This window comes from Cryptotermes secundus, unplaced genomic scaffold (assembly GCF_002891405.2).
Source record: "Cryptotermes secundus unplaced genomic scaffold, Csec_1.0 scaffold859, whole genome shotgun sequence".
Taxonomy (NCBI): Eukaryota; Metazoa; Arthropoda; class Insecta; order Blattodea; family Kalotermitidae; genus Cryptotermes; species Cryptotermes secundus.
The window spans coordinates 1,305,962-1,333,340 of NW_019723915.1; the positions used below are offsets into that span (position 1 = coordinate 1,305,962).

The window sequence follows — 27,379 nt, forward strand, 5'->3', positions numbered from 1 at the left end:
CAATATGAGTGATATAAAAAGTGCAATGTCTGTCCGGTTGAAAAAGAAGTGAGTAGAGACCAAATTCGAGTTAGCATTGAGACATTGCACAGTGCCTGCAGGTCCGTCAGGCCGTGTGGCTCTGCGTCGGTTGCTCATGCGTCCAGTGGCTGCTCGCTAGGCGTGATTAATGCCCCTTCTTCATCAACACCCTCGCCTATTCGCTTTTCCCCCCAACATCCCTGATACGTACGGACTGAAGCATAATTTTAACAACTTATGTTCACTGTGTTCATAAAAATCATTCAATTTCAAAACATTCTTTTTCAGTCATTCTTTTACCGTTTTAGTTAATGAGGTACAGTGTGAGATCTTAGATTCTTACGGCGCTGAATGTGGAGAGTACTATATTTTCGGAAGTCACCCAGTATCGACGTTTCGGTGGGAATCATTACCTCCTCATTAGTGCCGAAAAGTGCTGCTTGCTCGGTTTACTCTGCGAACCTGAAGATGGAGGCAGTACGCTCCTCCTAAACATCTATGAATTGTTACCAGGCTGCGTGGCATCACATTACAGGATATAGTATTCTTTAACTATGGATAGATTTATATTTAATTTGTTATGTACTCGATAAGTTTCCGTCCATCGGGGATCGGTTTACAACAGTGTTCGTGCCAACAATTGACAGAATAGAAAATCACGCATTAGTACTTCTGTTTATGAAGCGGGTTTCTAACCTGCGGTTATAGTATTCGAGTCATGCCACATTAGATCTCTTTCCCATTGCACTAATACCACTTCAGCTCATAAATTTTCTTATTAAATATGTTCAAGGAATATTTCTTCTTAAAGTTGGCCTTCTTTTTCTAATGAATTTATCCGCTGGAATTCTCCTCCTAGTCATTTTGCTACCATACCGTCACAACTTTCAGAATTGAGACCAATTAAGGCTTATCTGAATGATATTTACAAATTCCTTGCCCTCCAGAATAGACACTGTATTTCCTTCGAAACAGCAACTCGTTAATATTTACGAAATAAGGGCCATTTGTGGTGAGAACCAAGTGACAGACACATACATTTCGTGTAACAAGCCCATATTTAATGAACCTTAAACGAGTTGCTTTATTTTGTATGGTTTGTTGTGTGTTTAAGATCGATTACTGATAACCCAGAGCATGCAAGGTCCAATAACTGGATGACAGCAAATAATGCCATAAAAGTGGGCTATCGTGGTCTGTCGCAAGTTACTGCCCGTCGTTTCCCTGAAGGGACTGAGGAAAACTACGAAAATCCTGGCTCAGATAGTCGATATAGGAGATGTCATATTTATGTAATGACCACTGCATTATAAGTATTTAGGCGCGGGTGTTTATTGTCATGACGAGACAAAACAAAATTTGTGGGGGGAACTTAGTGTTACTGCATTTAGTATAAGCTGATCACGGTGGTCGCGTGGCCTAAGTTTGAACCGTCTTCGTCCGCTCGAACACTGGTATCGTGTGTTCGAATCCCACTAGAAACATGGATGTCTGCATGCGTTTATTCTGTGTTTCTGTTGTTCTGTGTGTATGTAGCGGCCTTGCGACGGGCTAATCCCCCGTACAAGACGTTCTACCGACTGTGTATATGATTAAGGAACTGAAAAAGCGCCCAAGGTCCAAAGGGCTGTCGAATCATAGAGAAAGAGAGGGGGGGATTTAATGTAAAAGGCTTAATTGATAAGGGTATTAGTTATTTATTATTGAATGAATATTATCTTAGTCAACGGATTAATGTATTGAATTCTTAATTATGAAACAGGCTGTTTGACGTCAGTGCGAGCAGCGCGCCCCTGTTTGAATACTGCTGCAGTCCCCAACCCCTATCTCGTATGTGTGATACTAAATAATGGATCTCACCAAGCCGCTGTATGTTACATATGTGCAGTGGCGGGGGTGGAGGGGGGGGAAGTGGGGATGTGTGCACCTGCAGAGCAGTTTGGAGTGCAGTCACTCTACCGGAATTCGAATTGCTTTGAATATTCTGTGATACTCCGAAACCCGTTTCCCCCTGTGAACGTCTAGGTAGGCTTAAGTGCCGTCGTTTCATCTCTGTGTGATGTGAATTTTTTATAAGACAATTGAAAATAGAAGTCATTTTTGCGAACTTCATGTAATTGATAACTGGAAATATGAATGAATACATATAAACATTTTTCTTGTTTTACCGAAATTGAACCAGAAGTAAGCATTTGAATTCCTGTTGTCCGCGGTTTCTATTCCTGTTCGGAAACATTTTGTCTGATTGAAGTTTATTCTAGTATCACCCATTCCTACCGAATGTCGTTGTAGCACAAATTAATTCTAACTTATTTTCGAGATTTTCATGGCCTATAATTTTCAAACTAGAACAACAAAATAAAACTGCTTATATGTGTAGAATTTGAGAGTGTAGCTCCAAACATTTTTGCTTATAGAATCAACACTGCAGATTACTAAACACTTTAATATTTTATATGTAATATTCCATAAGCAATTTTATTTTGTTATTTCCGCTTTGAAAATTAGAGACAACGAAAACCCCTACAATAATTTAGAATTACACGTATTTTAAAGCTGGCCACTGCTGTTTCTTCAACGTCCTATCCAACCCACATTTCATTTTCATATTGTGTACTATGAAACTATGCATCCTGATAGACGGACTAGCATTCCTACTGCTGTGGCTTTCATTTGCCTTCCATTTTCTGATTTTCTCGTGTGATTCTCGGTCCGGACACTAACCGTATTGGCTGAAGCTTTTGTTGCGTTCTTCTGCCCCTCAGAAAAACTGTGACCGGTATCTTGTTCCGTTCTAGGCATATGGCGCTGCGTAAGTTAAGGTGTTGCTTGTCTCTAAGTGTACCGCGGAATACCGTCGTGTGTGCCCTTACACATCTAAGGTTTGTGTTGGAAAGATCTCAGGTTTTATTTGCGACCCGGAGGTGAAATATCATGACGAGTTTTCGTTATTTTCTTCACTCACTCCAGTGGGAATATGAAATTGTCCCCTGGAACAGTGAAATGTCCCGCACAAGTTTGCGCGCTTTCCTACTTCTAAATCTATGAGCTATGGTTTCTTAATTGTCCTTTGCATAACAGCTGTGTCCGTCTTCACTACGAGCCCGGGGATGTTGCGCCTTGTGTAGACAACCTTACGAAAGTAGTCCTGTCCAAGTATATTTGAGTCTCCGGCCAGTGTATGAACAAGGGAACTATGCTTAAGACAAAATCTAGTAACTTTCTAACGGCGACGTAACGGTCTGTGTCACTAACTGACGGTGACGCCCCCTTGTTCCCGCAGTAGATGGATTACACCGCATTTGCCTCAGCATGTGGTTTATTTTTATGAGTGCATAGGTGAACATATGAGATGTGAGTAATGCGTTTGTGTCTGTCTCTCCGTACGTTTAATTTGGCGACTATATTTTGTGATGCAGGACCGCCTCTGTGGTCTAGTGGTCAGAGTTATTGCTACAGATCAAGAGATCCCGGGTTCGATTCCCGGCGCTATCAGATTTTCTGAGAAGTAGTGGGTCTGGAACAGGGTCCACTCAGCCTCGTGAGGATAATTGAGGAGCTAAAGGAAATAGCGGCTCCGGTCTAGAAAACCAAAATTAACGGCAAAGGGGATTCGTTGCGCTCACTACGCAACACCATCTATCTGCTAAAGCTGGCACTAACTTCGCTGACATGTGGCGGTCGCTCGGTCGGTATAGTTTCTTTGAGGACTAGAACCACGGAGTTTGTGTTTGTTTTTATGTTGTGTTGCTGGCAAGGAAAATAACCATATTCGGATGAAGAAGAGGCTCGTCTGCTTCTGACGAATAATTAAAGAAATACAATGAAAATATCGGTACAGAGACATTGCACATAATTTCGCCTTCGTTACCTTACCTTGGAAACGAAGCCCATTGTTACTCTGTAGATCATTTTTGTTTAGTGAATAGCGAACAAAAATGAAATCTGGTTGACCGTTACAGCTTGTTTCGACAAAATCGGGCCCCCAGTGTACGCGCAAATGATCTTATTAGCTTCTGCTCTTATTTCGGGTTTTAGATAGTGTTTACCTAGCCGTTGCCTAGCAAATGGTTATATTCGTCACAATATGTAACGGGCACCGAAATAGACGAAAAACCAAATATAAATAAAATGCTTACAGCAGTTGAGATGCCTGCGAGGTGCACATATATTCGTCCATACTTACAAAGAAGGGCAGACAGACGGCCTTCCAAGAACCACTTTTGCACATTCAGGTTCGGCGGACTCAAAAGATGCAAATCCATCAAAATCTCGAAATATATTTTTTTTCACTGTAAAATACCTTCTCATATTGTACTGCGTATGAGAAGGTGTTGATTTTTACGCATTTTTGTAATGTCTCCTGTTACTTCTGGTCACACTATTGCTTGTGCCTCTGTGTCTCATATCGGCATTGCTGATTAACTCTGGTTACGGCACACCTCTACATAGTGTAAATGAACATGAAGACCATATATATGACATACAGCAATAAAGATTCATAATGCAGTTACTATTTGCAGCGCGACTTGTTAAGTACAATCCTGCTGCCTATATTCTGGAGTATAGCGTGTTCCTGTCTTTATCAAGGTATAAAGGGGCCTATGTTTGTCCGAATCGTTAGCTCCTCCCCCACTCTTGAGGCTAAATCGTGCCATGACTCAGTAGACCATAACACAGGATACTGTGGAATGTAAACCCGTTGCTAGTCACCGCCGTAAAACAAACAACTAGACAACGGCCGTTACTATGCAACGGCCCGTAAACTGCAACGTGGTGCTTTCTGTGCGGTCCGTGCCGAGACGTGGTGTCGGCGCTGAAATATAAAAATCAATGGAGATAATACTCAGACCATTTACTTTTCTCAGAGACTTAGGCCTCCTGAGGCTCATGTTGCATTGAATGGACAGAATATCCCCTTTGTCAGTCATGTAAAATATCTCGATGTAATTTTCAATAAGAGGATTACATGGAGGCAATACATACATAGAAATTATTGAATCCAAGTCCTTCTAATATTTATTAGAATCTACTCCCTATTCAAAAGTGAGCGTTTAAGCACTAACATTAAACTAACTCTCCATAAGGCACTGATCAGATCGGTAGTGACTTACGCTTATCTTGCCTGCAGATAAGAGGCAGGCACCTAGCTCCTAAAATTGCAGCGCATACAAAACAGGGTTCTCCGCACCATTGGAAATTGTCGAAGGTGCACATCNGATATAGAAAATATAAGAGGCTTAAACTTGGCGGTGATCAAGCTTACGGTCGTTCAAGCGACTAAGCTTCCATTTTAGCATAGGATACGTAAAATAAGCATGATCTGTTCTGTAACACCTGTACTGACATAAAACTTGTGTGTAGTGCAAAAGGAAGAATTTACAGTAACATGTTATATGTGCGCAATATGCACTTGGCGGAAAGCCAAGCCAAGCCCATCTTCTCGTCAGAGAGGATGTTACATAAGGACTATTACCGCAAGAGTTCAGTTGGAGGAAAGAAATCCCTTATCCTGGTTTTCAAGGGGCCTGGCACCAAGAAGAACTGATTGGCCTAAACCTCCAGTCGTAAAGTAACTTTGACTTTGACTTTGATTTCAGTGAGTTGAGTTCAGCTGAGATGAGATGAGTTGAGCTGAGTTAGTTGGTTGGTGAGTGAGTTAGAGAATTGCTGAGGATCAGTTCTTGTGATCTGTTGCTGTGAGAAGCTGATAATTGAGGTCGTGTATAGTTTGGAAACCCAGAGGAAGGAGAATGTCTGCTGTTGAGAGCCGCTGCCGAGCAGAGGCTAGTAGAGACGTGACTGTGTACACTAGTGTGTGTGTGTGTAACGGTGAACTGTAAAGTGTAGACACCCGCTGTATGAAAGTGTCCAATAAATCAGACTACCGACTTAAAACCTGTTTATAGTCACGCTCATACACGCAACAATATACACCAAATAAATTTAAGAATTGTCTAATAATAGTTGCGTTAATGAAATGCATACAATTTTTGTTTTGCTTTATGATGAGCCGGTTTTGAGAAAATAACTTACGATGGAGAAAAGTTATATTGGACCTATAAAAAGAAAAATTGAATTCGCCAAATTGATTTCAGTTTAAACTCCCAAAGCTGCAGTTGGTTGAAATAAATTTCGTGGTCACTTAAGATTGATCCTTTAGCATGCAGGTGATTTCTACAGGCAATCAAGAGGATAATCCCACCAGTTACGCTACAACCTCTACCTTCTCTATCATTTTCAATTCATTATTCTCTAATTCTACCAGTCGACCTCGTATTAGCTGAGTTAGTGACGTCGTTAAATAAACCACGAGCAAGCAAGTAGATTAGTAACATTCAGAAGGACCTCCCCATTATGCGTGCAGTGCATGCATAAAGGCGACGTTCAGTGAACCCTCACGCAATCAGTCGCGTATCCTACGTCGTGCAGAAAAGTAAATAAAGACTGTTCACTCCCCGCGGACCTGTGCTACCTTTCCGATAGCATCTTTTTGTGGCCTCCGGACATGTGTCAATAGCGACGCCAGCTTCGCCGGACTGTCTCACAGGACATGGTCAGACCATATTTCCCCACCTACCCACTTTATTCCCAAAAGGCCCACAACCACCGTATCAGCAGATCTATCCCTGTAGATACAGCGTAGGGCCCTGATGCCTGAGTGTCCCTGGGAACTCAATCTGCTGGGCAGTTTTCGCTCGTATGAATAATCCACCACATTAGCCCCATAGCTGATGCCTTTTTTGTAGCTTATTTGTTGACGCTTTCTCAACTATGTACGTTGAATTTAGAGATTATTGTGAATGATGGTATGGGAAGGATTTTGGAAAGAAACGGTTCTGGTTTATTTTAAGGTATATCCCATTAGTGCCACCGTATGCAACAAAGGTCCGAGAAAAAATATGAAAATCTGTCTTACAATACAATTACGCTTTGAGACAAGGATCAGATTCTGGACCTCCAGAATACAAAACCAGTGAGCTAACCATTAAACTGCTACGGTCGATTACGGATGTAACACGGATGTAATTCGAGTATCATATCTAACAAAGCACTGCGAAATAAAAGACGGTTTGTTGGATGAGGAGTGTTCATTGAATATCAGGCAACACACCAGTCAGTTTGCCACAGAAGTTAAAATTGCCTATGCTAGGTCTGTTCGGCTTTACAAACGCGCGATCCATAACAGCGCTTGTTAAGGTTTGTAGTGTCACAGAAGTGCTGTAGAGCATCGCAGGCCTAGCGAGCCAGTGATTAGCTTCATATGGTGACGGCCCAGTAAACACGTTAACGCATGCGCGGTGACGTCACGCAACAGAAGAGGAAAGGTGTTTTCTGTGTGGTCTTCGCCGCACAATAATAAAGTGGCTGTGTTTTCTGTGCGTGTTCCGTGTTGAGATGATATGAGAGAATACAAGAATGAGAATTCATTTGAGTTCCGAAGTTCCAATGTAACAGCAGAGTGGCCAGAAGAACACTTAGGAGACTTACTGCGTGACGTTTCTTGTGCTGTAGTACTTCGATGTTGGGAGTGTGTAATTTGGTGAGACGCTTATAACTCGTGTGTCATAAATCCGTTGCCAAGAAACGAATAGTGAAGGCTAGTGGAAATAAACTGAGAAGATTAATGTGGAGTGTTTGTAAATTGTGTAAATCAACAATAGTGTAATGATTAACTGTAGTTACGACCTGTATGTGGTTAATAAATCTAATTACAAACCGAACCCCGTCTTTAGTCACTAATATATATGAAATATATAGATCGTTAATTGACCGTCATATTGACACTGTAGTTTAACTTTTTTTCCCCTTGTTCCAATGTTGGACCATAGATACTGTTTACACATGGATTCATTATTAGGAGGTAGTATGTGTTCGTCCACTTGTTAAGGTCCGAAATTATTCGATGAATGTGCGTAATATCTGATGCTGTGGTTGTACACCGAAAGTTATCAGCTGAATTTAATTTCGGATCATATAGTCTCGTGTCGAATATAACTCCTACTTTATATGAAGCTTAAACCGAACATGACCTACTGTCTCTACAACGATTCATCTTGCGAAATCTGTGCATAGATCTAGCATAAAATATCCGTATTCTGACTTATGAATAAACTACGTAGTAGCCGGGATCGCGCAGTCGGAATAGCGACTGACTGCTGGCTGGACGATCGAGAGGTCAGAAATCGAGTCCGGTGGGGGAAGAATTTTCTCTTCTCCATGTCGTCTAGACCGGCTCTGGAGCCCATCCAGCTTCCCGTCCAATGGGTACCGCGGGATCTTTCCCAGGTTAAAGCGGCCGTTGCGTGAAGCTGACTATTCATCTCCAAATAGTGCCTAGGGGAAGAAAACGTGGGTCCATACATCCACTCCCTCATACGCCTTCATAACGTAGTGCTTAATTAGTTAAGCACAGAGATAACTTTACCTTTTTAACTTTTTACTTAGAGTGTATGTATTTAAAAGATTTTCTATGTGATATATAATTAAATATATAAAGTTATAAAGAATATTTGTTTAGTTATTTATTTGTTTAAATACACTGAGGTTCAATAAAGTGTAACAGTTGAACAGTATTTTGAGAACAAGTAACCGAGGATGCTGGCTGAAGCAGCAAAAGTTCTCGTCAATACTCTGAAAGTAAGCGGTTCGAATCTAGCCACGACACCGGCTATTCTGAACACATTTAAGTCGTCGTCCTGAGTCTCCCCAGATAACACAGAGATAGCATCTTAAATAAGGCCACGTCCCTTACACTTCATGCGTATATTTTTAATCCTGCTAGTCTACTCCAGTTGGTCCGAACCACTGTCAGCATTGATATATGAGCTACTTAAAAAACCAAGAGTGAATAATAAATGTGAGTGATAGACAAAGAATGTATGAATATTGTGACGGATTTTCTCAAAGCATTAAGCTATGGAACCAGAAAGAAACCCATGCTGGGCGAGGTAACGCATTCAGCAATACAAATTCCGTTGCTTAGTAGCGAACGTTTCAGTAAGCACATCTTCATGACAACGGATTCATGACGAAGGAATTTCCATGGATATGAGCTAGCCTGTATAAGGAACCGTGGAGGCTCTTGAAAATTATTCGCAAGGTAAACGTCCTTTAAGGCAGTTCAAGATGTGAACAGGAATTCTTTGTTCGGCATTCGTCGCAGCAGAAGAAGAGAAGACATTCGTAGTCCAGTAAGGAAGGGAGCGGGTCGTAGACGGTCATTGGTTGTGAGCCGTCAGAACTGAGTGTAGCTGTAAAGCAGTGCCAATAAACCCAGTCATCAAGTTTAAAACTCGTTGTTATTAGTCACGATAATCCCCCTACACTTGACAATATTAAAACAAATATAAATGTACATAAACCAGAAAGCTCAATGAGTACAATGCCTAGGCTACGGATTGGAGAATAGAGCAACCTGGGTTCGATTTATGGTAGGATCAAAAATGTTTACTTTTCCACGGAGTTTAGTCAGATTCTGGGGTCTACCCAGCTTCCTATGGGAGAGGTTCAGGGGGCCTTCTCCCCAGAGGTAAAGTTGCAGGGACATGAGACTTACCGCTCACCTCCATGTAGTGCCGATGTTAAGAAAGGGTGGGGAGAGAGCATCACTACCTATAATTCTGCATTCTTAATTAAACACAAAAACAACTTTATCTTATAGAGAAGCGGAAATGATTTTGCAAAAGAAAAAGCACCATGAGCTGACGAAATAACAGAACGGAGATGAACAAAATCTTACAATCATTATCTCAATCGCTTGTACGTGCGTACAGATGCATTTGAATTCAAAATGTCGATGGACCCAATTGATGAACACTGGCCTGTAAAGGTTGAATTAAATTGAGACAAATAAACTCGTATGTCATTATATCACGAGATTCGAGCCGTTGATCTCCAAAATACAAATCTNTCTAACTACCCCGTGGCCAGCATTGTTTCCCCACTGTTACGGCGTTTCCAGTCCACTGACTCCCTGCAGTGTAGCGAGCAGTATGTTACAGGGGTGTCCAGATATGCATCAGACATAGGCTTGCCGTCTACTTCTATTTTATGAATATGAATTTCACAAACGCTGAGACCACTGCTTACACCATGGAAGTCTTCTCTCTTTGCGGGTGACGCATATCTGGACACCCGAAAGGGATCTAGGCTACATAACGTTGAATACTCTCCACGAATTGGCTTGGAGAGGCCGAGAAAAACCAAGAAACAGCTCAGGATAACGAGTACCCTAAACAAGATTCGAACCGAACACTTCCCAAATATAAGTTTAGAGCGTTACGGCTAGACTCTCCTGCTGAGTGAGCATTATTAAATAAGCAACCAGAAGCTCTGGGAACAACTAATCGCCTACTCTCCTTTCATATAACACTGACCGCGTAGAGAACTACGACTCGAAAAATTCTTTGTTGCCACGGAATTGTCTTTGCTGTCATTGTTTCCTAGCAACGATATGGGGTACACAGACACACGCGTCCAACAATGCTTCTATTGTTCATGTATTCCTTGCAGCGGGAGCATATTTACCGTGCCGTTGCCTAGCAATGAAAGACATTACATTTTACCAAGCCATTGCCTAAGAACGATATAAGGGGCACACATACAGACATAGAGACTGATGGGACAGATTTCTGAAGTACGCCGTTAGAATGGGCTCAAGCACCATGGTATATATATATATATATAAGTTTCATAAAGCTCCGTTGAGGCATTCAAAAGTTAAGAAGGGGGTACACAGACTCAGAGAACATGGAGATTGCGTAAGGCCACTTTTATTTCTCACAACAAGGGAAGCAGGCTGAGAATGAAAAAACAAACAAAATAAACAATAACCCTCCACGTGACGGCCGTATGATCTTTTGAGGTTGGAGCACTTTTATTAAATTATTTCCGAAATGATGGCGCTAATATAAAGACATGTTCTCATGTCTGTGTCCAGTGCTGGCTACTGATTGGATAGCCGGTTTGGAATTTAGCCAGGGTCTCCAGTTCTGAATGTCTCTGGAGTCTTCTCAGGCTAGTATCTGGGGATAAAGCGGCCCGATCGTGATTCTGTACATTCACGCCAGTGTCTCGCCGAGGCCCGGAATAGCTGAAACTCAATAACTCCAATATTTCTGACAGCGCTGTGCTCGGACACAAATCTAACAACATATGGACACTAGATGCATCAACATATAATACTATGAAGTTCTTTTAACTTTTAAAGTAAAGTGGTAAATATATGTACCGCTTGCTTTGACATTAAGAAACTCTGGATTTCGTCCGCATAGTTTAGATATTTTATTGATTTCTTATGATTCTCGTAATGAACACCCGTCATTTCCTTAAACAGCGTTAAGCGACTGGTCTTCATATTGTAGGCGCACTGTGTTTTCTGAGAGGTAGGAATTGAAGTATTTAACGTCGTTCAGGTGGCGGACAAAATTGCCACTTGTAATTCATACTATCATAATGCAATCTCCCCCGTTCATTCGTTTGCCGGGCAGCTAGCTGAGTAGAAGTCCTTACGCATTCGGAAGTTCCTGCGACTAGCAGTCTCGATACTGGTTTTCTTCAGTCCCCTCCGTCTTTAAGCAAACGGTGGAATAATCCCCATGTTCCGAGTTGCCACTGCCTGCTTCCCATGCAGTCCTCCCCATTTAAATTCAACAAATTAAGCCCCATTGTTGTCAGAACCAACAAATTATTTTTACAAACTGTACAGTTATATATTAATTCACAAAATCAAAATTCCGCGGTCTCTGTCTGGAGCCACTACTTCTAAACGCTCTAATATCTAAATGGAAGAGGACGAGTGACCGAAGCCCGGGAACCATCTAACAAAGCGATGCTCTTTCATTCCTTCCTTACTTACTTACTTACTTACACATGAAGCTGAGCCCTTCTTGAGGAGCCGCAAATTTTGCAGCTACTCAATTTCCCAGCAAGGTTCATTACCGTGTTCACAACAGCCCTCCACTGGTCTCTATCAGCCAGATCAATCCAATCCATACCATCACATCCTATATCTCTAAGATCCATTTTAATATTGTTCACCTACATACGCGCATTAAAGTGTGCCTCACTTGTTCCATGAATTTTTATTTTCGCCTACTCTTCTACTATACTCACCGTCCCTCACTCCGACAAAATGACGCTGAGGCAGATTTTCATCTAGTACTTTGGTTTCACTTGTCAATTTTTATTCCACAAACTTCTCCATATTCACTAATATTCCTAACACCGAGGCTACATAGTCCCGACACTGGCAGCGTCGTTAAGTGACATGAAGGAGAAATGAAATCACGCTTCAGTGGATTAACACATTCGTGTCGCCTGAGACTGGAACTGATTCTATAGATCAATGTCGGCCTCGAGAAACTAATATTCGTGCAGGAAATGAGAAATTTATACGCCGTTGTGGTCAGAAAATGTCAAGAAACCAGTTGCGAGAATTAGAAATAGTGATTAGGACAGTATAAAGAAAATACGCGTGAATTGGATTCAACTGGCTCAAGATAGGGTCAATGCCTGTTTTACTTGAACACTATGATAAACCTTCGTGTTTCAGAAATATGAAATTTGTGGAACGGACAGATAACTGTCAGCATTTGAAAAAAAAAAGAGTACAAGTTTGTTAGATAATTATCTATGTAGTAGCTGCTTAGGTAGTTAGCCTGGTGACAGGTGTTTAGCTAGTTAGTTATGTAGGTAGGTAGTTGTCTAGTTACTACAGTACGTAGTTGTTTTCTCAGCCATAGAGAAAACGGATCGGTATTTGGCTAATAATTAGCCAACCAGTAACTTAACGGACCAGTTGTTTACCGACAATACAAGATAACCTAGCTTACACTTTCGCATTACTCGTATGTATTATTTTTTTTTATTGCTAGTGGGGTGGACTAAGTCCCTTGTACTGCGGCCACTTCTGGCCTATTGTACAAGCCCCAGATGATAAATGAGGGTGATTGTGGAGCAATTGGTGGAATGAAGATTGGCAGGGGACACCGAAGTACTCGGAGAAAACCTGCCCCAGCGCCACTTTGTCCATCACAAATCTCACTTGACCAGACCCGGTATCGAACCCGGGCCGCCGCGGTGGGAAGCCAGCGACTAACCGCTCGAGCTATGGCGCGGCCCTTCGCATTAGGTAGCTTAAAGCCTGTCTGCCTCTCAGTGTCATAAGGCCGGCCACGTTGGAACAGCGCGCACTTCAACGCATATGACTTCATTATATCTAACTGACTTGACGCTCATCTTCCAACATAAACATTACTGTCTGAGTCTGGTATCATTTGAAACACTTTCATTTGTGTGCAGAGAAACCTGGCTGGAAATATCTCTGTTCTGTGTTTGTGTTTATTTCTTTTAGATTTATTTTGCTCCTTTTTAACGTGATCATTTTTCACATGATGCGTAACATGTGTGAGTCCTATAGAGTTATCGGCCACGGACATGTATATAGAGTTCAATTAACTGCACGCTTTCAAACTTCGTGTTCCGCGAAACAGTTACTTGCAATAACATGCCAATGCGAAAGCCATAGAAGCAGGAAACTGCCATTCCACCATGAATGCGAAAACTGATTATCCAAAATACCAGCCCCTTTTCCTCCCACTGAAGTTAAGACCATGGCATGGCCTTTATTAATGCAAAAGTGAATGCTGCTCACTTATCAGAGCACGAGAATGACTGTTTTGTGTGTTTCTCTCGCTCGATAAGGGAACATCAGTACTGAGCTATGCCTGTGTGCCTGTCCCTTCGTCGGCCCACGTTGCCGCATATCTGCAGGGATATCTCGCGAGTCTCAGCCGTGGAGATGCGCAATTCTTTACTGAATAATTAGCTAAGATTGTTTGGATGACCTGTTGTCGGTTGTATAATTCCTGAGTGAATTATGCTGTAAAAATAATTCCCTTTTATGAACGATCAAAAAATACATTCTTTACAAATACTTACCTTAAACTATGGCTATTTACCAATCACAAATGTTTTCAAGATTGTTTACATTCAGAAGGACCGCCTCTGTGCTCTAGTGGTCAGAGTTTCCGGGTTCGATTCCCGGCGCTACCAGATTCTCTGAGACGTAGTGTCTCCGGAACGGGGTCCATTCAGCCTCGTGAGGATAATTGAGGAGCTATTTCACGGAAATAGCGGCTTCGGTCTAGAAGACAGATTAACGGGCCGTGGGGATCCGTTGCGCTGACCACGTGACACCCTCTATACGCAAAAGTTGACACTAACTTCGCCGACAAGCGGCGGTCACTCGGTCGGTATAGTTCGCTTGCGAACTAAAGGCCACGGAGTTTGTTTTATTTGTTGTATTCAGAAGTATTGCTGTGATACAAATCCTTCTTACCGCAGTTGATATCTAAGCAATTAAGACGAATGATAAAGAACAGGAACGTATATACAATATTTCTGATCAAATGACGAATTAAATGAACGGATTAATTAATGTGCGATAAATATACATATTAATGAGCTGGTAAATCATTTAATTTATGTATTTCTTAATTGAATAAAGTGTAAATAATTTGATGTATTTATATACTCACGAATTCCAAAGACATTTTTCTGCAGGTCTCTGAGATACAAAACCGTCGCGTCAACGTGAGCGGCTAGGTCCTATCCCTTTGCTATTTGTAGGGCAGAGAGGGGTATGTTGTAGCCCTCTGTATGGCTGTAGCAGCTTGGGAGTAGGGCACACACGTACTGACGCGTGATGTAGCGGCGAAGTGAGGAAACCTTTGACGCATTTGCCACATTACGGGCCAAGCTACTCCACATGTTGCAACCGTTACTAGATTGCTTCGAATCCACGAATCAATACTTTTTTACCTTCATTCCGAACGGGTGTTTAACTTGGGCTCTCACTATGAAGGAAGGATACAGATTGAGGGTGCCTGAGAACGGGTTGTATGGAAAAATATATTGACCCAAGAAGGACAATGTAACTGGGCTTTGGAGCTTAAAAACATGTACTCGTCACCTAATTACGAACGGGATGCCTAGAACAAGTGAAGAGGTGAGAAATGCATACTAAGTTTGTTCGTAAATACCTCAGGAAAGGGAACATTTCTGATATCACATGTGTAGACAGAATGTCGATATTAAAATGGATGTTGGTGAAAGAGCTTCGAAAAGTGTTGTCAGGGTTGAATTGGCTCAGAGCAAGGATCAGTTGCGGGCTTTTGTAAATACAATGATGAACATTTTCCATAAATCTGGAATTTCTTGATACGGAAGTATCAGCTGATCGAGGAATGATCTTACTTAAAAAGTTCAAGCTGACCCTGTAACAGGCGGTGAAGACCACCTATAGGGGTGTGAGAGGTCGAGGCTCCCACATCTTCTAGACAGTCGGCTCACAGATGAAGGTAAGCTTGTCAGTCTTACCCGCCGGCCGTCCTTTATCCCTTCAGGAAGATTCCTGGTACTCATTTCTGTTATCAGCGAAGGATGAATGAACGAGTGAATGAAAGAAAGAAGAAAAAAAAAAAGGAAAGGAAGACCAAGAGAGAAATCGAAAAATAAGAGAGAGAGGAAAAATAATTTATGATTAAGTAGCTAATGGCACACACTTGGTAATATAATTCGACCATCCGCATTATTAATTAATGCTAATAAATGCCATGCCGGTCACGGTAGCCGAGCGGTCTAAGGCATGTACTGTCTTCGCTCGCTTGGAAGCCGGGATCATGGGTTCGAATCCCACTCAGGGCATGGAGCGGACATCCTTGAACCGAATTTTAATCAAGACATGGGTAGAACGGTTATAGTGCTGTGAGTACTTAACCGTGTGATCAGTTTAGATTAAAATTCTTCCCAGTATGCAAGATTGTGATTTCTACAATTTTCTGAGCTCTAGTCCGTCAACGTAAACACAGATATAAGTATGTAGTTTGTGGTACATTTCTACTCCTACCGACTGGGGATCAGCCTCATGCATAAAGTCTAGAAACTTAAAGCACGCCAGCTGAATGTTGTCCATTTTTCTGCTCTCCAGTATATGTTGCTAATTCATTTATGCTCCGATGTGTGTAGCAACACAGGTTATAAAATATGCCCCATTGTCAGCAGACTCCTATCCAAACACAAACCCGTAGTCATAAATTAGTTTCATTGTCACACAGTGATTTATAAGCGATATCTGTATTCAGAATTATGGATTGTACAGATGCTACGCTTTACTGAAAGGCTTACTGCAGAGCTTCAAAACATGAATTGTGTGATTGGTAAGAACTAGTAAAACCTCGTGTCAATTTGATAAAATCTACCAAATGACCAGTTCTGTCGCTTACTTACTTACTCACTCACTCACTCATGGAGCTGAGCCCTTCTGGAGGAGCCGCCAATTCTGCAGCTACTCATCAATTTCGTAGCAGTTTATGGAACCCAAAGTTCATTACCGTGTTCACAAGTGCCCTCCACTGTTCCCTATCCTGAGCCAGATTCAGTAGCTTAGGTGGTTTATCCAAGAAATCCGTCCAGGTCCGAGGCTTTGTGTTCATTTTCGTAACATAATTTTTTACTGTGAGGAGTTGTTAGCCCCACGCCCAACCCCCAACTGGAGGACGTCTCCTCCATCCGAAACCCGGCGACGCGCCATGACGTGGTGACAGGGACACACCTGTCTCTACCATCAGATTCTGACGGCTCCTGTAATTTCTATAATTTTTAAGAGATAGTCTGAGAAAATGTTATTCACTTAGCCACCGTTGAAGTCTCGGATCTTACATCAGTGACCGATACTCGTAAGGAATAGATGAGGAACATTTATGGTATATTTATCCACAGAAATATCTCTCCGAGGGCATGACTGTTTTCGTGGGGTCTTCGCCACCATCTGTCACCCTTCTCCTGACAATCTCCCCCTCCCCCTCTCCCTGAACCGGACCGAGATTCTTTTCTATCACGGGCTCTCCCTCGATACAGATAAAATTCCTAAGATTTCTAGAAAATTTTCTGGCTTCTGGACAAACCAGAGGAAGCCTAAAAATATTTCATAGGATTAAAAGGCTTATTGGCGTCACTGGATCTTTATTCTCATTTTCGCTTGTAGTAGATATGAGTTGAATGAATGAATTATCCATGCGGAAGTCAAATATTCAGAGTCGAGCAACCTGGATCTGCAAAGATCATATCCTCTTCGGGCCAGAGGTTGAAACATAAAATTGTTTTATTTTCTCGGATAAGTTTGCTTCTTATTTTGCAGCTAACGGAGCCGGGATAGCGCAGTCGGTATAGCGACAGGCTACGGGCTGGACGACCGAGGGCCGAAGTTCGAATCCCAGTAAGGGCTAGAATTTTCTGTTCTCCACTTCGTCCAGACCGGTTCTGGGGCCCACTTAACCTATCCAATCGATACCGGGGGCTCTTTCCCCAGAGGTAAAGCAATCGGTGTGTGAAGCTGACCACTCACCTCAAACTATTGCCGAAGTGAATAAAATGTGAATGTATACATCCACTCACCATACGCCCTCATGGCGTAGTGCCTAATTACTTAAGCACATGGACAACTTTACTTTACTTACTTAATTTCCAGTTAAAAAATAAAAAGGAAAATCATAGCTAATACAGTATTCTTATTATTGCATATTTAAACTCATTTAAGCAGTAACGTGGCAGCTTTTCTGTTTTCAAAAATTTTGAAGCAATTATTACTTTATCTATCGTGAAATAATCCACCGATATGGTGTGGGAATTTCGGCGGTCCTCGGTGTGCGAACTTCTGGTGATGGTGTCGGCAGCTACTTGTGTTACGGAAACCTGCCCTTCACACAGAGAACCACGAGTTCCCTCTATCATTATGTATAATTTATAATGACAGTTTTTGCGAGAAGCTGTAATGGTATTGATTTCCTAATGTGACGTCACGCAAGGAGCTAGAATCTGTCTGCGATCTGTTTTATCCCTGTCTCAAAAGGAACCTCGTCTACAAACGGAGTGTCTCTAAAGAGTAATATCATCTGGGATATAACACCGTGTAGTCCATTTAAAGCCAATCGACGTTTCGGAGGAACATATCGCATCCATATTTAAGATCGAAGAATAAACTGAGCAAGAAAGCAGCGTGGAAGCAAGTGGCAGGCTCTGCGATATGTTATTCTGAAACGTCGGTTGGCTTTCTGCGGACTACGCGGCGTTACATTCCCAAAGGTAGCACTCTTCAAGATCATCGCTCTGAGAACCTCAGACCCTACGTCGTCAATAGGATACTGTGCCTTGTATGGTCTGTTACTGAAGCAAATAACGCAATGCCAGCATGCCTTGAGACGCTGATTGATTCGCAGTTTATTTAGTGAAAATTTATCAACAACCGGCGTTATGTAAGCAAATGTGCAGAAAGTTATGTGGATGGCGTGTGGAAACTGGGAGTTACGGCTTGTGTTATAAACCGAAATCCTTGCGCAAGATAGCGGAATTAAAAAAGAAATACGCAAAATTTTGAGCATCACCCAAAGTATTACAAATTATATTCAGAAGTTACATCACAGAAGTGACTCTCTTGTTTTTATAATCACATGCATTCACAAGGACACAGGGTTTGTGTGCGTACTTACATGATACATAAAAGAAAAACTCTGTGATATGCAGTCCGCAAGCGAGCTATACCAATCGAGCGACCGCCGCTTGTCGGCGAAGTTAGTGACAACTTTTGTGGATACAGGATGTCACGTGGTCAGTGCAACGGATCCCCACAGCCGTTAATCTCGGTTTTCTGGACCGGAGCCGCTATTTCCTTGAAATAGCTCCACAGTTATCCTCACGAGGCTGAGTGGACCTCGTTCGAGATCCACCACTTCTCAGAAATTCTGGTAGCGCCGGGAATCGAACCCGGGCCATCTGGATCTGTAGCTACGAACTCTGACCACTAGACCACAGAGGCGGTCACTTACATCAGACACATATATAAAAATATATATACGTACGCACACACAGACACATAAATGCGTGCGCGCACACAAACTTACTGTGACGCATTTTCTCAAAGCCAGCACTGTGGAGCCAGAGAAACAGCCATTGCTATGGAGCGACTGGGTAAGCACATGTTTCCGCGAAGACGAATTCATGCAATAATTGAAGAGCTGTGTTTTCTGTGCAGTCCGTGCCGATGGGTTATAAAACTGACAAAGAAGATCATGAGTCAGTCGCGTTCCGGAGTTCATGTGAGCAGTGAGTCGAGAATTTGGAAGACAGAGATGAAAGTTAAGGTGTGGAGTGTTAACTAGCTGGCAACGGTGTGACCACGGAAGCTGAGAATCTTCACTGTGTTAAATCTGTTGCCAGGAACCGGCTAGTAGTGACTGTAATTAGCCCAGTGGGGGTGGAGTCCAACTGGGTCAACTCGGCACGTCGGCCACTGATTGGCCTATTGTAACCTGCACCGGGTGATTATAATTGAAAATTTGGTGGAATGAAGATTGGCAGGGGAAAACGAAGCACTTTGTCCACCACAAATCCCACTTGACCAGACCCGGAATCGAACCCGGGCCGCCGAGTTGGGAAGCCAGCGACTAACCGCTTGAGCTAAGGCGCGGCCGTTAGTAGAGACTGTAAAAGACTGAGGACTCTAGGCAATGTGTGTCAGGGAATTGTAAAGTACGGAGATTATTTGTAGTTAGGAGTTGAGTGTATAAGTTGTCAATAAATACACCCATCCAAACGAAAGCCGTCTATTAGTCACGCACACCTCCAAATACCTGACGGTACACACATACGTACGTACATCATACACATGCGCATGAATACACGCTTGGAATTACGTGCTACGTACGTATTTAAGACGACAGCACGTCCGCCTATCAAATGTGAGGTTCAGAGATCGAATCTGAGAGAAGGTAATTTTGTCCCAAGATTTTTGATGGTTTTATTCAGTTTTCAAATCGATTGGTATGATGATACAGCACAGCATGACTTTTCTTAGGTGATATAATAAGTATCCATAGATCGCTTGCTAATATATTATTTAATTTTGTGTGTTAGAGAAGACGTGTTTTAAAATTCGGCTGAACATATGTAAAGTTCATTAAGCAGCATCATAAGGGCACCTGTGATATTGATGTTAAGGCTAATTCTGGTTCCTCTCTTCACGGTGTACATTCAATTCAGTGCCTATATCGAGTTTTGAACCATTGGTCTCCGTCTTGCTCATCGCTCTGGACGCTTGTGATTCCGTGTCACATCCGGCAGCCCGCCCTCATGCATTCCGGCCGCACGGTCTTTCCATTCTGACTTTGTATGGTTGTCTTTTAAGTATTTAAGTTTCTCTTTTGACTAGTCTTCTATAGCCAGCTAAAGATCTTGCATTTCTGTTTTCCTTTCGTCAATGTCAGCCCCCACCTCTCTCTCAAGGTACCATTTTATTCGGCTGTCTAACCAACATTTTGTACAATCACTTTGCAGACATCTTTATGTAAGTTATTCTATTCGTACAACTAAATGGATGCCATTGTTTTGCAAAATCCGTTTCGCCATTCTGCTTTCTATTGTATGAAGAGCACTGTTTTCTGGAATTTAACGTTTTAAATCCCGTAGAAGTTCACCGACGTTTTGGAGGAATGTACTTCATCTTCAAAGCGAAATCTGCTTGCTTAATTTGTCGTTAGTTGATATTTATTCCACATTGAAGATGGAAGCAATACGTCCCTTCGAGATGTCGGCGAAATTACCCCGAACTAAACCACCCACACCCACCCTCACACCGCCCCCTTCCCCCAATATTTCTCTTCATAGTGACATCTGTGGGAAACTCAAATCCAACTTGTTCTGCATGTTTATCTTACATATTTCCACGGTAATTCGCGAATTATATATTTGAAAAGCAACACAAATTGAGCACGAAATTTTGATATGAAATTTTTGTTACAATGATGAAGTTAAGTAACACACATTTGCAAAGCTGCAAACGGCAGAGTTTCTGTACGACTGCCTAGCATTTAATTTTAAAGGGTTAAATGTTCTGACTTTTCCCTTCTATAAAGTAAATTTTGTGAAGGAGGCAAAAACACTTCTGCTGATATTGAACTAAACGTTCATGCCGAGTGATGGCTGAGTCGACGAGCAGTGATCTCTGCCAAACTTGCTTTATGTCTCCGTAGATGTGTTACAACCGGCACTGTAATTCGAAAGGAGGACTTCCGCAAACGAGACTTAGTAACCATGACTGTAGACTGTGAACGACTGAGTAAGCGGATGGGGGAGGGTTTAGTTGGGGCAGAATGGGAGTTAGGTGAACTACCCGATTTATGAATGTGCTACTCCCCCTCACGCCTCTCACGGCAAACTGGATTATCCAAGCCAAGCCAACAGCATCCCAGCTAAATATAGAACTTCATCCAGTGAAAATTCAGATTTATAGATGTTCTGCTCTAACCATATCTGGGTTTAATGTAATCTTCATTCTTCAATCTCCCCAAGCCCTCTGTCCGTCATCCACATTTCGACTTAAGGCCGACAGAGCGAAGCAAACAAATATTTTATTATCTGATGTGAAGGATCTGACTTCGTTCTCAGATATCACACGGAGGAAGAGAACCAGGGCGTTAAGCCAGGAGAGGGCTCACATAGCCAACTGCTCTTCTTTGTCTCTTTTTACTCTTTTTTTACGTCATACTTTGATGCTCCTTTTCTTTCCCTTTTTCTTCTTCTCTTCCCTTTCTTCGTCTCCTTTGTTCTCATTCCTCTTTCTCCCTGTCTGCTTTCTTGTTCTCTGTCCTTTCTCTTCTTTTTTTCCTCCTACCGCTCTTCCTTTTTCGACTCCTCCCTCTTCTTCTCTTTAAACTTCTCCTTTATATGCTTTTATTTCCTTCTCCTTATCTCTCTTCCTTTTCTAGTACTTCATCTCCATGGACAGGGGGATGAAGCAGGTTGATCATAAACAGGGCCCGGATTTTGATGACCTGAAAATATTAAAAAAAGACCGAAAAATCCAGAAAAAGACCTAAAATATAATATGCAGGGCCCGGATTTTGATGACCTGAAAATATTAAAAAGATGACCTATAAAATGACCGAAAAAATCCAGAAAAATGCCCTAAAGGAGAAAAGAAAGAACACTTTGCTTCCATGTTATTCACATTTCAGAAAACATATGAAGAAAAGTTTCCTAAAATGACCAAAAATGACAAGAAATGCCCTTAAAAGTCCAAAAATTTACCAAAAAATTACCCCCAAAATGAAAACATGATATTAAACCTAAAAATGTTTAAAAAAATGACAAAAAATTACCTATAAAATTTACATTTCTGTAACCAGCAGCTCATATCCGAGATTTATATATTTAAGAGCATCGCATAGGATACAATGAAAAAAAATGACGTCATCAAAATCCGGGCCCTTGTCATAAAGCTCTCAGTGGCCTTGTACAATAAGGAACATGGGGAAACAATTAACTGTATCATATTGAATTCTCCAAATTAAATTAATTTTTTCAAATATCAAGTGGCGTCAAACGACGTGTAATGCTTTGAGCCTCTGGATCACTGTGATCTTGGGCTCGAAACTCTTTCGGAACATGGATAATTGTTGCATTTTGTTGGAATTTCCTTCTAATTTCTTGTAATTTTAGAAGCCCTTTGACCTGTTGTTCACTTCTTTGAAGTGACCCAATAAATCGCTAACTTAGCGACCAAGATATTTTGTCTGTAATTTGAGAGACAAAACTAGAATCTTGGTTAGTTTATCGGTTATCCTGACTGACGTTTTAGTTACACTAAATTCCTCAAAGAGAGTCTCAGGGTAGTGCATTTAAAGAGCCTTCGTCCCGAAGACTTTCCAATTTCTACTCTGATACGTAATTTCTTCACTTGAAACAGTTGTCATTAAGTTGGTAGCGCTTTGGTACAGGGCCTTTATTGAAAGGCTTAGGGTTCATAACCGTGTTCACAGAAGTCCGCCATTACGTTCTATCATGAACGAACTCGAATAGAGAAATCTTCCTGGTAGAGGAAGTCACGGCGCAACTCGGGCTGCAGCGTTTAGAGAAATAAAGCATGGTTACATTGAATTTTGCTCTTGCTCGAAGTTTCCTCAAGCCATGTTACACGTAAGATAAATAGACGCCCAGTCCTATAATCCTGAAATGCTTTCACATGCATTCGCTTCAATCTAACTTGGACGTTTCTTAAAGTCAACCTGCGCGCATGTTGACTACCGTTGTTCAGTGACAAGGCAAACTTTGCTGTTATCGGTGACACTTGGCGGTTCCTCTATCTCGCAGACGCTAACTCATTCGCATTTCGTCTCACGTAGCAACCAGCAGTCGGTTGAAAGTCATCAGAAGTGGCCTGGTGGGTCGCCTGCCCCTCGATAAAAGGGGATTGCCTCGCAGGCAAGGTTACTAGAGAATGTTTCTTCACATTCTGCTCAGCCTATTTTGTCTGTATCCAATATCCTTTCTCTCAGCTATGTTCTCCATGTGTAGGCAGGTTATATGCATCCATAGTGTAACCTCATCCAGTCTTAGTTGGATACACGCAGAAAGTCACTTTGAATCAGAGTAGTTGGAAATGTGATTGAAACAATACAAAGGTATTGGACATTTGGATAGTGTCAAAAAACATGATACTCGTACCAATGTGCCATCGTCATAAACTTTAGGATCTTAAATACAACGGTAGTTCTATTTTTTACCTTCTTCCCTTATCTCCTTATCAGGAGTTGTACGTATTATGTCTGTGTATCTGATACCACCCTCGAATAACTCTGAGCCAGTAGGCAGACTTTCATCAAATTTGGAGTGAAGGCCATGTCTTTTGAGACCTGATTACCTGTTATAAAAGACTGAAAATAGATTTAATGCACGAATATACTAGAGAATATTTCATAAAGTAAATATTACCTTATAATAAAGAAAACGCCCATTATCCGCCTGGGATTTTTCTTAAAATAATGAAACAGCTTACTTATTCTTCTGTCCTAACGTACCAGGCTCAATTCACAATTAATTAATTCTGATTTTATGAATCTTATAGACACGTTCGGTAGGACTCATTATGATGGGGAATCAGCCTGTCGCAAGGCCTCTGCCTACACAAGATGAACGAAAAAAGACATGCATGTCTCCTGTGAGATTCAAACCCATCCGGTGTTTGAGTGGCGAAGACATTTTGAACCTGAGACCGCGCGACCACTGTAGCTTCTTTATTATGATAATCTTTTGGATACAGGCCTGCAATGAATTTGAGAAATTTCTTCTTGCGCAATATTTACCAGAATGGCTCCGCTTAGTAATCGCTCTGTGAACTAGATCACTAAGCAACGAATCAGCGTGACATAGGTCGCTTTTCCACTATAAAGGCACGTTATAATCGCCTGGAAACCAGATCAGAGACTCAGAAATAGAGAGTATTGCATGAAGGGGAATTAGTTTTAAAATACGTGGTAAACTTACATGAATCTGTGTTAACCAAAAACCTGTAGTTAAGAGAGAAATTTGAGTGATTTGTGGAATGGATACCTATAGTAAACTTGAGAGCGAATTTGCCTCTAATAAATATGGGGGATTGTTCATTTCAGAATCAGAGAGAAATGAATGTTAATTTAACGTGAAATATTATGCTAGAATATTTGTTCTGTACTTATTTAATTTTGTTGCCTGCGGTGCTTCCTGGAATTCATCTGATAACAAAATTTTCAATCACGAAAATGGAAAATATGTAAGCCTGAACATTTACAAATTACGTGCAGAATACTTCAATGGACTCTGGGAAAAATATGAGGGAAGGGAAGAAATACATGTTTTTCCGTACGTTATTCTTTTAACAATATCTGTTTGAGTAAATCACTCAAAGTCTCGTCACTCTGTCAGTGTTTCCCGCAACATTCGTTTGTGTTCTCTGTCCTTATGTATACTACATTTGTAGCCCATCGTGTTCTAATTAGGCATACTACTTCATCAACCCTTGTGTTCTAGTCATAATGAGAGCACTGACCACGTACTATTCAACAACGAAATACACACCTGCCTGTTCGTCATCCCGCTACTGTCTGCAAGGTATAACATTACGAATAAACTGTATATATTTCAGAATTTCTTGCTATATAATGTTCTCCATATACAAGTTAACTAATTTTTCTCAATTATAAATAATCTCTTCAGCACTTTGTACTGATAGAAGTATAGGATGGCCGGATGAAAGGTATCCAAAATAAAAAAAAATTATATCTCGGAAATTAATTGTCATACACGTATCCGGTTTATTTCATCGGAAAGGGCGACCCTGTAAGTTTCTTTTTCATGCTCGGCTTATGCGCATGCGCCACCACATTTCTGCGACCATGTTATGAATCACTTGGACAGAGTGTTGGCTCGGAGATAGATCGACATAAATAGATCAATCGCTTGGCCTCCTAGGTCGCCAGACTTAACCACATTGAATTTTTTTCTTGTGGGGTTATGTGAAGAACATTGTCTGCCAGGTTAAGATCAACGACCTTCAACGCCTGAAAGCCCACACGGACGCTGTGGCTACGGTAACACCAAAGAAGCTGCATCATCTGGATATTTGTCGTGTCACCAAGGGAGCCCACATTGAAATTTATTGAGAAAGTTATATACGCAGAAAAAAACTTTGATAGTTTCCTTTTGTAATGGTGTAACCCGTTAATGTATGCAATAAATTTCTTCTGAGATATAATAATTTTATTTTTGGATATCTTTCATCCGGACACTCTGTATTTAAGAAGCCGATATGCATAGACTTCCGCCTCTCCGTCATTCCGTTTGTTTCTATGTCGTAGATTCAGATGATATCGCCAGTATCTTTTTATCCAATAATCTCTATGATTCTGAAATACCACAGGAACCGTGATATCAACGACGTATAGCTGCAGCATGTGTGGCAAGTTCTACAGGGTGATTCATATAGAACCGACCCGACGAAATGAGTTGTAATATAAAATATACCATACAGGTATTAAAGTAATTTACACATATCTTATCTTGGATTGTGCGCCGTGATCAGAGCAGGTGTTGAAAATGTCCGCCGTTTTCAAGTAGACACTAGAAACACTCGCTGTTGAACAGTGTACTCCATGACTGTCGCCCGCGCACTGCAGACACGTTTAGGGATTGTCCTTGACCTTGCAGCATAAGGGCTGCCACTTGCTGGATCATGCGCACACCATTCAACTCAGCACGGCCCACGGATTATTATCTCGTAATTGTGAGCGGTTATATGCATCACCTGCGGAATTATTAGCAAATTCATCGGGCTGGTTCTATAAGATTCACTCTGTATCTTGAATAGTTTTTTTTTGTTATTATTCTCTCTGATGGAACCTCAAGTTTCATGAAGATATTCACAAAGATCCTGCACTACATCCTGACCTAGAATACTAGGTATCATGTTCTGCATAAGATTAATTTCAATTAACAAATATTTCTTATATTCCATTTTACATGGAACACTCCTTTAAAAATGTGTGCAAAAGTTACTACATATACACAATGAGTCTCTTAAACGTATTTAAAACCTCATTGTATTCTACATGTTTCGACCGTCATTGGTCATCATCAGGTGTTTTGAAACTGCCTGTGGAAACTGCTGTGCCTGCGTTTTGCGCTTTTAATGTTCGCTGTATGTTCCCAGCACAGATTCTTGTTTCTCGTCTTTGCTGGGTGTTTCCTTCTGCTGCGTTGTGTGTTTAAATCACGAGTGACCTGTTTGCTTGGGTTATCTATAGCACACAACTTCCTCATGTGTTGTACATATGCCGCTCTTCTTACGCGGAACGTGGTGCAGAGGATAAGATTAGGACCAACGGAAGATCTGTCTAGTCCATTGATCTTTGTGATATATCTACCTTTTTTCTCACATGAAACATTGAGATGACTATGAACACTTCGGTGTATGCTTATTCCTGCATGCGTCGATAGGCATCACCGCATAAAAATAGCGCAACACATTTCCTGTTAAACCGGCTGTGCAGTATAGCACAAAGAGGCAAAACCTAACCTGCTGAATTCATCCCTCACAAGCATTTGGGGATGTTAAGAATATACTGAAGTGACTTTGTAATTAATAGTACAAAGTTCCCACTGAATTGCACCAAATACAACAATGAATTACTTGCTCACACACACACATACAAGCATGCAGGCACACATGCAATTAAAATTAATCTTATTATTTTCAGAGCCTAAGCACCCGTAGATTATATCGTCCAATTACAACACCCGAAATTCAAATCCCGTGTTCTTTTCCTTGGCACTACAGCCCCAGTGGGCATAGGCCTACTTCCGTGAACTTCTCCGTTCACTTCGGTTTTTCTAGATCTTACACATTCGGTATGCCTCCTTGGGCGGGTGATCAGCTCGTCGCAAGGCCTCTACCTGTACACAAACACAGAAAAACGCTCACACACAA

At 41.5% G+C, this 27,379-nt stretch overlaps 1 protein-coding gene across 6 annotated transcripts in view; it reads left to right on the forward strand.

The window, feature by feature from the left end:
* Positions 1–27,379, forward strand: part of LOC111862160 (nucleolysin TIA-1) — an 872,186-nt gene that overhangs the window by 460,804 nt on the left and 384,003 nt on the right. The gene's annotated exons all lie outside the window — the stretch shown is intronic.